We start from the raw sequence: 12,402 nt of genomic DNA, 5'->3' as shown, positions 1-12,402 counted from the left end.
TTTACATGATAGGATGATTAATGAAAAAGAACACGATAATGAAAAAGAACATTTATTTATCAAAATCTAGTGAAATTGTTCATCACCTGGTTCTCTTTCCTTCCTCACTAGGTTCCTCAAGTGTTCGATACTTGAGTTGCTCAAATAATTATTCTTTCTTTCTTTTTTCCTTCTGTGGGATGACATTCCGTGCTTGTATATAATCTCACACTGCATGACTATCTTCATTTTTTGAATATTTGGATTTTTCTCTTTATAAGCTCCATGTGCTTATCCTGCTGTTTTTATGAATGTTCCAAAGGATTACCAGTTTTTTCAATGGCGTCTGGAGTATTTAGTCTGTTGCACTGGGATTCTGCAGTGATTAGGAACTTTAGTTTGTTAGTTCAGCACACTCTGTAATGCTGGAGATGTAAGCATGTGTACTTTAAAATTTTTTCTATTTTCTTACATTGATTTTAGGGGAAGTGATTCAAATTTCTAGCATTATTTTGAAATTTACAGATATTTCACTAAGTGGAGTTATATTAACTAATTTATTCTTCAAGCTTCAGGAACTTTAATTGATACTTGAGTTGTGCATACTTACAAGTAAGTAATCGCGAGTGTAGTTGTATTTTACCAATGGATTAAAATACCTTTTAAGAATTGTTACGCATTTACAGATAGTTTTGAATAGTCACTGACTTGTACACAAGAGGAGAGGAATGTTTGTGTAATTAAAGTTGAAGGATCTAGCAAGTATCTGAGTCCTTTCAAAAGGGGACAGCCTGGTTGTATTTACTGTTCAAGATTTGATGTAAGTAAAGGATTTGCTTTAAAACAAAAAAGCAAACAAAAACAGATCAAATAATTCTTTTAAAATGTGTTTTTATTTGCAGAAGCCACAGAAGCCAAACTTGACATCGTTAATGAATGTTCCCCAAAAGTTCAGAAATACTGGTAAGTTATTTGGAAAGTACTTCATAATACAATGACATACAAAAGTAAACTTACTAAGTAATTTCATTTCGGTTTTTGTTGTTGTTGTTTTCACTTGGCTGTAGTAATTGAGGAAAGTAGTGTTATAAGAACAGAACAGATGGTCATGTCAGAATAAAATAAGTAAGATAATGGAAATGACCATACTGAGTCCCCTCCTAAGCCTTTGTGTCTGATGTGTCCTTCTCCCATCCTGCCCTTTCCTGGCTTCTTTTCCATACAGTCCCAGATGACTACTTTCCTGTGTTTTTAATGGGTAAAATGCCTGCTGCTATTTATATAACCCATTTGATTCATATTCCTCTTTCCCTTTCTCATGCTTTAAGGTGGTGGTGATAGTTCTAGAATTGAAATTCCTAAGTCACAGAAGAAAAGCCTCAAACAAAAAAAACCAACAGGTGCAAATCTGAGCAGAGGAGAATGTGGACAGTTGTTGAAACAAGATGTCTCAGATTCAGGCAACCTTGAGGAAGATGAATTGGTGGAAGAGGAAGAAGGGCAGTGCAAAGAGGTACATAATAAATTCCATGAAACACTAAAACAAGAAAGTGAAAACCTGGGCCTAAATAGATATGAGGAAAATCTATGGGCAGCATTTCCCTCAAGCACAAAAGTAAGTGTACAGGGATGATTCAATTGGAAGAGTTTGTTAAGGGTAATACAGGTAAGCGACAGTAAACTATTTTCCTGTTAATACTCAATCACGTATCTGTATTCAATCATTGTATTTTGATACTGAAAACATCTTGTTCATAGCCAAACTCAGACATTATTTTCAATATTTTTATTATGAGATTGGAGAGTTTTGGAAGGAGAAAGACAGGAAACTTCATTCTTTCTGGAATCTGTGCACTTTCTGTTATGTAAAACTGAGGGAATGGATAATATCCATTAGAAGTTGTAGCCATTTAGTAGAATTCATGAGGTAATGACTGGAAATGAAGAAACAAAAGGAAGTTTTGAATGAAATTGAGGGCAGGAAACTAGTGAAATTGTGAGATATGTAGGCAGAAAGAAGACTTTCTGAATAATATCAATGAAACTGCATTTAGATTGACACAAGGAAGTGCTTCTCAGAGGTTTTGCATAGCCAGAGATGAGGTTTACAACATGAGGCACTGCAGTTTAATTGTGCAGATTCCCACTAAAAATTGTAGGCCTTTAGAAACCATGTTGCACTTTGCTTCATTTAAGTCTTACCCAAGAAAACCGTTTTCCAAGTTGTTAATGGGTGGTGAAGTAGATATTGATTTCTGTGCTTTTCAGCTGTTTTGGTCAATCTGTTTTAGAAGGAGTCACCTAAATGGAAAGAAGAACAGGAGAAGGAAGATACTAGAAGGAAGCTGCAAACGACAGTTTTGGGAGATGTGAAACATTCTGTTTCTAGTAATAAACATCAAGTCCGTAAAGTTTCAGAAGACACAGCTTATGCGAGAAGTGAGTTTAAATATGATCCTGATTGCTCCTCTATAAGTATTAATGTTCAGTAAATAAAGTAAAATGATGATTATCCTCAAAGATGATAAACTTTCCTGTTACCTGTGAACCCTAGCCTGCTGTGGTAGAGAAGGTCTGCAGCTTTTGGTTTTTTTCGTTCTTACCTATCGGTCACAAATGGTGGTGCTGGATTCCTAATGATTACGTATGATGCAAGTTTCTTTATTAATTTTGTTGCTGTGTTCTCCTATATCTGAACAAAACAAGTAGGTAGTCTAGTGTGTCTTGTGTGTGGCACTGCTGATTCCCTTTCGAATGGGTACTGTCAGATTGAAAAGCTGTGGTTTTTCAGGGCTTCAGCCAAAAGCAGACCTGATTCAAACTCAGAGAAGACTCTTCCAGTACCTCGACTTGTTCAGTTGTAGAATGTAGGAGATCTCTCCTTTGCTAAACCTTTGTGGGCTTGAGAGCATGACCAGCTCAGAGAGAGTTGGGTAATTTGGCATAGACCCCAGGGTGCGAAAGCAGAAGATACTATTTCCATTGTCTGACTCCAGAGCACTGCTTGTTGCAGTAGACTTCTTCAGAGCATGTGTAGCTATTGGTCAGATGCTGCACAGAACATTGTCCAAACATGGTGAACGTAGCCATGTCAGCTGTCCTGCTTGGGCATCTTCTGCTGGAAAACAGATGAAGAGGAGTGAAGAGAATACTGTGATGTGACTGGATGTAAAGTTACCCTTGAGTGGGACTCACTGTTTGGTTTGTTCTTTGCTGTAGAATTACTGCTCGTCTTTCAGATCCTTTATTTGACTGATGGGGTATAAAAGTGTAGTGCAGTATATTTCTCAGTGTCTGTATTTCTCCTTTTTATTTGTAGAAGCCCAACCCACAGTAGGAGCAGAGAAAAAGGAAGAGTCTGATTCTCCCTGGGATTCTGAGGTACTTTCTGTGAAATGTGCATCTCCCCAGTCTGTGGGAGAGCCAGATGAGAACTACGTGAGAGCTTGCCTTTGCGTTGAGCCCTGCCCCTGGTGAGGCTTATTTACCCCATATTGCTGCTGCTCGATGTCCTGTATCTGAGGGTCAACGAAATACTTGTAGTGTAGGTTCTGTGTGGAGATAGTACTGGGACAAAGTTAGGTTAAGCTTCTTGTATCGGCCCTTTGGTTGCAGGCTTTTGAGTTGATTTTCTAGCACAGTAGTGAAACAGAATAACTACTTCCCCTCTAGCCTTTGTTGTTGGGAAAAAAACTAATTCCCCACTCCTTTCTTAAAAATACGAGACTTTCTAGATAGCTTAATCGCTATCAGCTTTGCCTTTTTGGCCTTTAAGCAAATCAAATCTTGCTTTTGCAACGTAGTGATGCACTCACTCAACATTGTGGGACATGTGCCCCAGCAATGTAGGCTGATATTTGAATGCCAGGTGCAAATTTGATGCCAATGTTCAATCAACACAGAGCTGCAGCTTCTTGTTCACAATCAACATCTTGATTTCCTGTGTTAATTTCTTGTGTGGCTCTGTGATTTGCCAGCCTTAATCAACATTATGGAATAGTTTAGATGAATTGTGAGGATTTTTTTGCCCTTTTATTTAAAATGCAAAAGCCTTTGTTAGATTTTATTTTAAAAAAATTGTTTTGTACAAATTCTTACGCGTATGTACTGTATTGTACAGCCGTGTTCTGAAGGTTCGAGGAAAGCATCTCCTCCTGTGTTTCTCCCACCTGCAGTTGAACATGGAGTACGCTTGCAGAGTGTTTCAGGGGAGCACAACAAGGGTAACTATCTCATAGATTGGATTTGTCTGTGTTTATAGACAAGTGAAATTTTTCTTTTGTTTTCCTTGTTAGTCCTGTTGTTCAGTGAGTATGTGCTGTAGCAATGAAGTGCTTGGCTGATGTTAATTAACAGCAGTGAACACTGAACTTGCTGGCCTGCTTGATTAGTCCAGGCGGTTCTTGCGTTCATTATGTATACTTTTTGGATATGTATTTGTTCGGGTGTTTTTCTTTGCTTTAAGTGGTTGCTTAAAGTGGTGGGAGTGGTATCTGGCTTAAGATTTAGCTGTGAACCCTAGCCTGCTGTGGTGGAGAAGGTCTGCAGCTTTTGTTGCTTTTCGTTCTTTCCTAAAGGTCACAAATGGTGGTGCTGGGTTCCTAATGATTATGTATGATGCAAGTTTCTTTATTAATTTTGTTGCTGTGTTCTCCTTGATCTGCACAAAACAAGTAGGTAGTCTAGTGTGCCTTGTGTGTGACACTATTGATTCCCTTTCTAATGGGTACTATCAGATTGAAAAGCTGTGGTTTTTCAGGGCTTCAGCCAAGAGCTGACCTGATTCAAAGTCGGAGAAGACTCTTCCAGTGCCTCACCTTGTTCAGTTGTAAAATGTAGGAGATCTCTCCTGTGCTACTCGTTTGTATGCTTGAGAGCATGACCTGATCAGAGAGAGGTGGGTGCTTAGGTACTCACCCCAGGGTCTCAGAGCAGAAGATAGTATGTCCGTCTCCAGAGGATATCTTGTTGCTGTAGATGTTTTCAGAGCTCGTGTAGCTATTGGTCAGTTGCTGCTCAGAAGGTGTGGAAGCAGCACTCACGGTGCATTCACTTTTCTCTTAGTGCATTTTATGTGCAAAAAGTTTATTTTGGAAAAGCGTGAATAGTCAGCACTCAGGCTGGAATCAGCAGTTATGGTTTTCCAGAGTGGACGCCATTGCTCCTGTCTGGCTCATTCCTGTAAATTTTCCTTGCGTTTCTGTGTGAGTCAATCCTGAGTTTGTTTTACATAATGGAGTAGCTTAGAAGAGAGAACTGACTGTGGTCTGCTCTAGATGGGAGTTTGGTGGTCAGAAGATACTAGACTTTGAAGTGATAAGATTTAAAATGCTTGCAGTGTTCTGGACTGTATTGGAGCTGTGAGCTTCTGTTTCATTCCTAAATGTCAGTTTCTTATGTATGTACCTGGTCAGAAGTTGCAGGATTATGAATCATGGTCAGGTGAGGTATCCCTTGATAGCACTAAGCAAGGAGCCGTGTGTGTTGGCAGCTTCCTCTTAGTGTGAGGTTGTTTTGTATCGTGCTTTTGTGGTATGTCCTGTAGAGTGGAATGTGATAGTAAGTGCCAGATGATGGAGGTGTAGGCAAGAGGGAAGATGACTCAGGGTGTCCATATGCTGAGACTGAAGCATGCTGGAGTTTCTTCCTTAACGTTGTCCCAACACGAGGGACATTGTCATGTCAGCCACCATTCTTATGCATCTTTTGCTGGAAAAGAAATGAAGAGGAGAAAAGAGAATAATGTGATGTGACTGGGTGTAAAGCTACCGTTGAGTGTAACTCATTTCTTGGTTTGTCCTTTGCTGTAGTACTGTTACTCGTCTTTCAGATCCTTTGTTTGACTGATGGGGTATAAAAGTGGAGTGCAGTAAATTCTCAGTGTCTCTCTTTGTCCATTTTTTTGTAGGTGCTCTGCCAGCAGTAGGAACAGAGAAAAAGGAAGAGTCTGATTCTCCCTGGGATTCTGAGGTACTTTCTGTGATATGTGCATCTCCCCGGTCTGTGGGAGAGCCAGATGAGAACTACGTGAGAGCTTGCCTTTGAGTTGAGCCCCGCCCCTGGTGAGGCTTATTTACCCCATGTTGCTGCTGCTCGATGTCCTGTATCTGAGGGTCATTGAAATACCTGTAGCGTAGGTTCTCTGTTGAGATAGTACTGGGACAAAGTTATGTCAGACTACTTACGTTGGCCTCCTGGCTGCAGGCTTTGGGGTTGATTTTCTAGCACAGTTTTAATACAGCAGTTTATTGCTGCTTTTAAACTTATGAACTTCTCAGGCATATTTTTGTGAGAATTTTTTTTTTTCCTACTATTCAGATCTATTCTGCTGATCCAGTCAGAGTTTAACGGATGCCAATACATTGAGCAACCCAGACATTTAGATTTTTCTGTATAGAACCTCTGTCTTCTCTAGATAGACTTAATCCGATTTTGAAAATCATGTTCAGCAGACACCAAGTGTGCTGGCTGTGTTTATCCTTTCTGTCTGATAATTCTCAAGATGAGAGTGAGCAGGGTCTGTAGCTACTTCCCCTCTAGCCTTTGTTGTTGGGAAAAAAACTAATTCCCCACTCCTTTCTTAAAAATACAAGACTTTCTAGATAGCTTAATCGCTATCAGCTTTGCCTTTTTGGCCTTTAAGCAAATCAAATCTTGCTTTTGCAACGTAGTGATGCACTCACTCAACATTGTGGGACATGTGCCCCAGCAATGTGGGCTGATATTTGAATGCCAGGTGCAAATTTGATGCCAATGTTCAATCAACACAGAGCTGCAGCTTCTTGTTCACAATCAACATCTTGATTTCCTGTATTAATTTCTTGTGTGGCTCTGTGATTTGCCAGCCTTAATCAACATTATGGAATAGTTTAGATGAATTGTGAGGATTTTTTTGCCCTTTTATTTAAAATGCAAAAGCCTTTGTTAGATTTTATTTAAAAAAAATTGTTTTGTACAAATTCTTACGCGTATGTACTGTATTGTACAGCCGTGTTCTGAAGGTTCGAGGAAAGCATCTCCTCCTGTGTTTCTCCCACCTGCAGTTGAACATGGAGTACGCTTGCAGAGTGTTTCAGGGGAGCACAACAAGGGTAACTATCTCATAGATTGGATTTGTCTGTGTTTATATACAAGTGAACTTTTTCTTTTGTTTTCCTTGTTAGTCCTGTTGTTCAGTGAGTATGTGCTGTAGCAATGAAGTGCTTGGCTGATGTTAATTAACAGCAGTGAACACTGAACTTGCTGGCCTGCTTGATTAGTCCAGGCGGTTCTTGGGTTCATTATGTATACTTTTTGGATATGTATTTGTTCGGGTGTTTTTCTTTGCTTTAAGTGGTTGCTTAAAGTGGTGGGAGTGGTATCTGGTTTAAGATTTAGCTGTGAACCCTAGCCTGCTGTGGTAGAGAAGGTCTGCAGCTTTTGTTGCTTTTCGTTCTTTCCTAAAGGTCACAAATGGTGGTGCTGGGTTCCTAATGATTATGTATGATGCAAGTTTCTTTATTAATTTTGTTGCTGTGTTCTCCTTGATCTGCACAAAACAAGTAGGTAGTCTAGTGTGCCTTGTGTGTGACACTATTGATTCCCTTTCTAATGGGTACTATCAGATTGAAAAGCTGTGGTTTTTCAGGGCTTCAGCCAAGAGCTGACCTGATTCAAAGTCGGAGAAGACTCTTCCAGTGCCTCACCTTGTTCAGTTGTAAAATGTAGGAGATCTCTCCTGTGCTACTCGTTTGTATGCTTGAGAGCATGACCTGATCAGAGAGAGGTGGGTGCTTAGGTACTCACCCCAGGGTCTCAGAGCAGAAGATAGTATGTCCGTCTCCAGAGGATATCTTGTTGCTGTAGATGTTTTCAGAGCTCGTGTAGCTATTGGTCAGTTGCTGCTCAGAAGGTGTGGAAGCAGCACTCACGGTGCATTCACTTTTCTCTTAGTGCATTTTATGTGCAAAAAGTTTATTTTGGAAAAGCATGAATAGTCAGCACTCAGGCTGGAATCAGCAGTTATGGTTTTCCAGAGTGGACGCCATTGCTCCTGTCTGGCTCATTCCTGTAAATTTTCCTTGCGTTTCTGTGTGAGTCAATCCTGAGTTTGTTTTACATAATGGAGTAGCTTAGAAGAGAGAACTGACTGTGGTCTGCTCTAGATGGGAGTTTGGTGGTCAGAAGATACTAGACTTTGAAGTGATAAGATTTAAAATGCTTGCAGTGTTCCGGACTGTATTGGAGCTGTGAGCTTCTGTTTCATTCCTAAATGTCAGTTTCTTATGTATGTACCTGGTCAGAAGTTGCAGGATTATGAATCATGGTCAGGTGAGGTATCCCTTGATAGCACTAAGCAAGGAGCCGTGTGTGTTGGCAGCTTCCTCTTAGTGTGAGGTTGTTTTGTATCGTGCTTTTGTGGTATGTCCTGTAGAGTGGAATGTGATAGTAAGTGCCAGATGATGGAGGTGTAGGCAAGAGGGAAGATGACTCAGGGTGTCCATATGCTGAGACTGAAGCATGCTGGAGTTTCTTCCTTAACGTTGTCCCAACACGAGGGACATTGTCATGTCAGCCACCATTCTTATGCATCTTTTGCTGGAAAAGAAATGAAGAGGAGAAAAGAGAATAATGTGATGTGACTGGGTGTAAAGCTACCGTTGAGTGTAACTCATTTCTTGGTTTGTCCTTTGCTGTAGTACTGTTACTCATCTTTCAGATCCTTTGTTTGACTGATGGGGTATAAAATTGGAGTGCAGTAAATTCTCAGTGTCTCTCTTTGTCCATTTTTTTGTAGGTGCTCTGCCAGCAGTAGGAACAGAGAAAAAGGAAGAGTCTGATTCTCCCTGGGATTCTGAGGTACTTTCTGAGATATGTGCATCTCCCCGGTCTGTGGGAGAGCCTGATGAGAACTACGTGAGAGCTTGCCTTTGAGTTGAGCCCCGCCCCTGGTGAGGCTTATTTACCCCATGTTGCTGCTGCTCGATGTCCTGTATCTGAGGGTCATTGAAATACCTGTAGCGTAGGTTCTCTGTTGAGATAGTACTGGGACAAAGTTATGTCAGACTACTTACGTTGGCCTCCTGGCTGCAGGCTTTGGAGTTGATTTTCTAGCACAGTTTTAATACAGCAGTTTATTGCTGCTTTTAAACTTATGAACTTCTCAGGCATATTTTTGTGAGGATTTTTTTTTTTCCTACTATTCAGATCTATTCTGCTGATCCACTCAGAGTTTAACGGATGCCAATACATTGAGCAACCCAGACATTTAGATTTTTCTGTATAGAACCTCTGTCTTCTCTAGATAGACTTAATCCGATTTTGAAAATCGTGTTCAGCAGACACCAAGTGTGCTGGCTGTGTTTATCCTTTCTGTCTGATAATTCTCAAGATGAGAGTGAGCAGGGTCTGTAGCTACTTCCCCTCTAGCCTTTGTTGTTGGGAAAAAAACTAATTCCCCACTCCTTTCTTAAAAATACAAGACTTTCTAGATAGCTTAATCGCTATCAGCTTTGCCTTTTTGGCCTTTAAGCAAATCAAATCTTGCTTTTGCAACGTAGTGATGCACTCACTCAACATTGTGGGACATGTGCCCCAGCAATGTAGGCTGATATTTGAATGCCAGGTGCAAATTTGATGCCAATGTTCAATCAACACAGAGCTGCAGCTTCTTGTTCACAATCAACATCTTGATTTCCTGTGTTAATTTCTTGTGTGGCTCTGTGATTTGCCAGCCTTAATCAACATTATGGAATAGTTTAGATGAATTGTGAGGATTTTTTTGCCCTTTTATTTAAAATGCAAAAGCCTTTGTTAGATTTTATTTTAAAAAAATTGTTTTGTACAAATTCTTATGCGTATGTACTGTATTGTACAGCCGTGTTCTGAAGGTTCGAGGAAAGCATCTCCTCCTGTGTTTCTCCCACCTGCAGTTGAACATGGAGTACGCTTGCAGAGTGTTTCAGGGGAGCACAACAAGGGTAACTATCTGATAGATTGGATTTGTCTGTGTTTATAGACAAGTGAACTTTTTCTTTTGTTTTCCTTGTCAGTCCTGTTGTTCAGTGAGTATGTGCTGTAGCAATGAAGTGCTTGGCTGATGTTAATTAACAGCAGTGAACACTGAACTTGCTGGTCTGCTTGATTAGTCCAGGCGGTTCTTGCGTTCATTATGTATACTTTTTGGATATGTATTTGTTCGGGTGTTTTTCTTTGCTTTAAGTGGTTGCTTAAAGTGGTGGGAGTGATATCTGGTTTAAGATTTATCTGTCTGAGGATTTGGATATTTCTGGATAATCAGCAGAAGAAAAATATCATTTGGTTAATCTTTTTGTTTGTTTATTTAATTTTTTTTAGTTTCCTGTTTTTCTTTAAGAACTAAAATATGTGGGCAAATTCTTGTTATGTTTCTGCGGGTTTCCACCTGCAGCTCATGGCAGTTGCTTTATGACCATCCTGATTGATCATAAGTGTGCTGGAAAATTTTGCTATTGGAATAAATCTTTTATCTTTTTGAGAGTGCTTTGGCAATGTGGCTTATAATATGGATTCAATGACATAGCCTAATAGGCAAGTCCAATTTTATTTTTGTAAGCAGACACCAAATCTTAGCAAGCTTCTGGAATCCATAAATCAACTTACCAATTGTCTTTAATGTCTGCTTCATATGATTCTGCTAAGCTTTAAATCAGTGTGGGAGGGGGGAAGAGGTGACTGTGGTAGTCTTTTTAATGTATTTCCATGTTACTTGACCACCTAGTGTTCGAAAATCAAGTTTTGATGATTTGTTTTTAGTATTTTTTAAATCTAAAAATTATTTTGTGGAACAATTCGTAGAAGCATTTTGTATGCTTGTTTCATGAATGGAGTCGTAAAGTATAAGATGACTGCAGCACAGGGCAGTAGGTTGTGTGAGTTAGGAAATAAGATTTGACACTAAACTTGGAGATTTGGAATAACGCACATGTTGTGCATTACAACCAAGCAATGTTTGTATCATTTATTTCCTTGCAAACTGATCCAGAGAGGTCCGTTGAGAACCAGATTGTTTTTACCTCATTGAATGATGTTTGTATGAGGTTGCTGTGTTTGTACCCTTGCTCTCCATAAGCTGTTAATGAGAAAGTAGCCTCAACATTATGCACTGCTAGAATAGAAGTAGTCATAGTTCTGCTGGGTTCTTTCTTGATTGGTCATTAAGAAGCCAAAGCTATCTGCTCTAATTAATTTTTCCAGAAAGCAGAATTCAGCTTCCAAAAGGAACAAAATATTTTAATCTTGTTCTCTTAATAGACATGACTTAATGCTTCACATGAATTGTTGTCATTCTGTGATTTGATTCTTTTTTTTTTTTTTTAATAAAAGTTGGATGATGGGAATTACTCTGTATTTCTTATATACTACTACAAGTTCTCTGTGATAAGATAATTGGATATTAGCTATTTCACTCTCAATGAAGTAATTTGTGCAAGAAACAATTACAGAGCCTACTAATGTTGTAAAGAATAAAAGATATCTTCAATTAAATAAAATAACGCTTTCATTTTTCATCTCCAGGCTTTTCAGAGAAACCCAGTAATTTGCAGGTAAATGCTTTTCATTGAAATCTACTTGTCCTGCTCATTAATGAATATGTAGTTACTTTGAATGTATGGGTGTTTATTTTTCATTGGTTTGTCTTTCATAGTTAAAGGTTTCTGCAGTTTTAGAGATGAATGAAACATCTTCAAAAACAGAAAAGCAAAAATCAGGTAATGATGTCTTTTATATTCTGATTTTAGCTTCAAAATCTTTCTGATAAGCATATTTAATTAAGCATTTGATTCATTTGTTTTGCAGATCCACAGGAGAAATTGAGTGTAGATGATATTGAAAGTATTTATAAATAGTTGTTGGTTTTTTTTTTGTCATGTCCCTTTGTGGGCAGATACATTGTAGTTGTAAATTCTTCATATTAAATTAATGTTTTGCTAGCAAGATGTTATTTCAGCAGCAGATTTAATGAAATATGGCTCTATCTTTGGGTGTTTTCTCCACTACAGCTCCATTCAACATTTCTAAACATCCTTCTACAGTGTAAGGTTCCTCCAGCATACCTGCTATCATCACCCCTTGTCAGGCAGTCCACATTTACTCATTTCCTTCTCATTGCCAAATATACCAATCTGCAGAGGAGCAATAGGGGTCATGTCCTGTGTCTGATTCCTGGCTAGGGTCTGCAGATGGAGCTGTCCAGGAGCTGCAGGTGGGACAGAATGGGTGATTCACAGGCTTATGCTTCATAAGCATGATTGATTATTTACCTGGCTTTTTCTTTGCCTCTCTGGCAGTTGTATGAAAACATGTATTACATATGCTCTTCCAAAGCCATCCTCTCATGTTTTGTTTAAACTGGCCACTGAGTTTAGAGATAGTGGAAGGACATGGGAAAGAGAGTGTAGGTGG

The 12,402-nt window shown here is 39.2% G+C and overlaps 1 pseudogene across 1 annotated transcript in view; it reads left to right on the top strand.

Moving 5' to 3' along the window:
- Positions 1-12,402, top strand: part of LOC146757092 (uncharacterized) — a 44,773-nt pseudogene that overhangs the window by 9,362 nt on the left and 23,009 nt on the right. Inside the window, exons 10-14 of the transcript XR_014936946.1 lie at positions 882-942; positions 1,308-1,492; positions 2,271-2,418; positions 11,515-11,543; positions 11,645-11,708. The product of XR_014936946.1 is annotated as an uncharacterized LOC146757092 (transcript). The remainder of the gene's footprint in view (positions 1-881; positions 943-1,307; positions 1,493-2,270; positions 2,419-11,514; positions 11,544-11,644; positions 11,709-12,402) is intronic.

Source organism: Coturnix japonica, chromosome 24 (assembly GCF_054131305.1).
Source record: "Coturnix japonica strain WE chromosome 24, WE-NBRP24, whole genome shotgun sequence".
Taxonomy (NCBI): Eukaryota; Metazoa; Chordata; class Aves; order Galliformes; family Phasianidae; genus Coturnix; species Coturnix japonica.
This window is presented reverse-complemented; position numbering and strand designations above follow the sequence as displayed.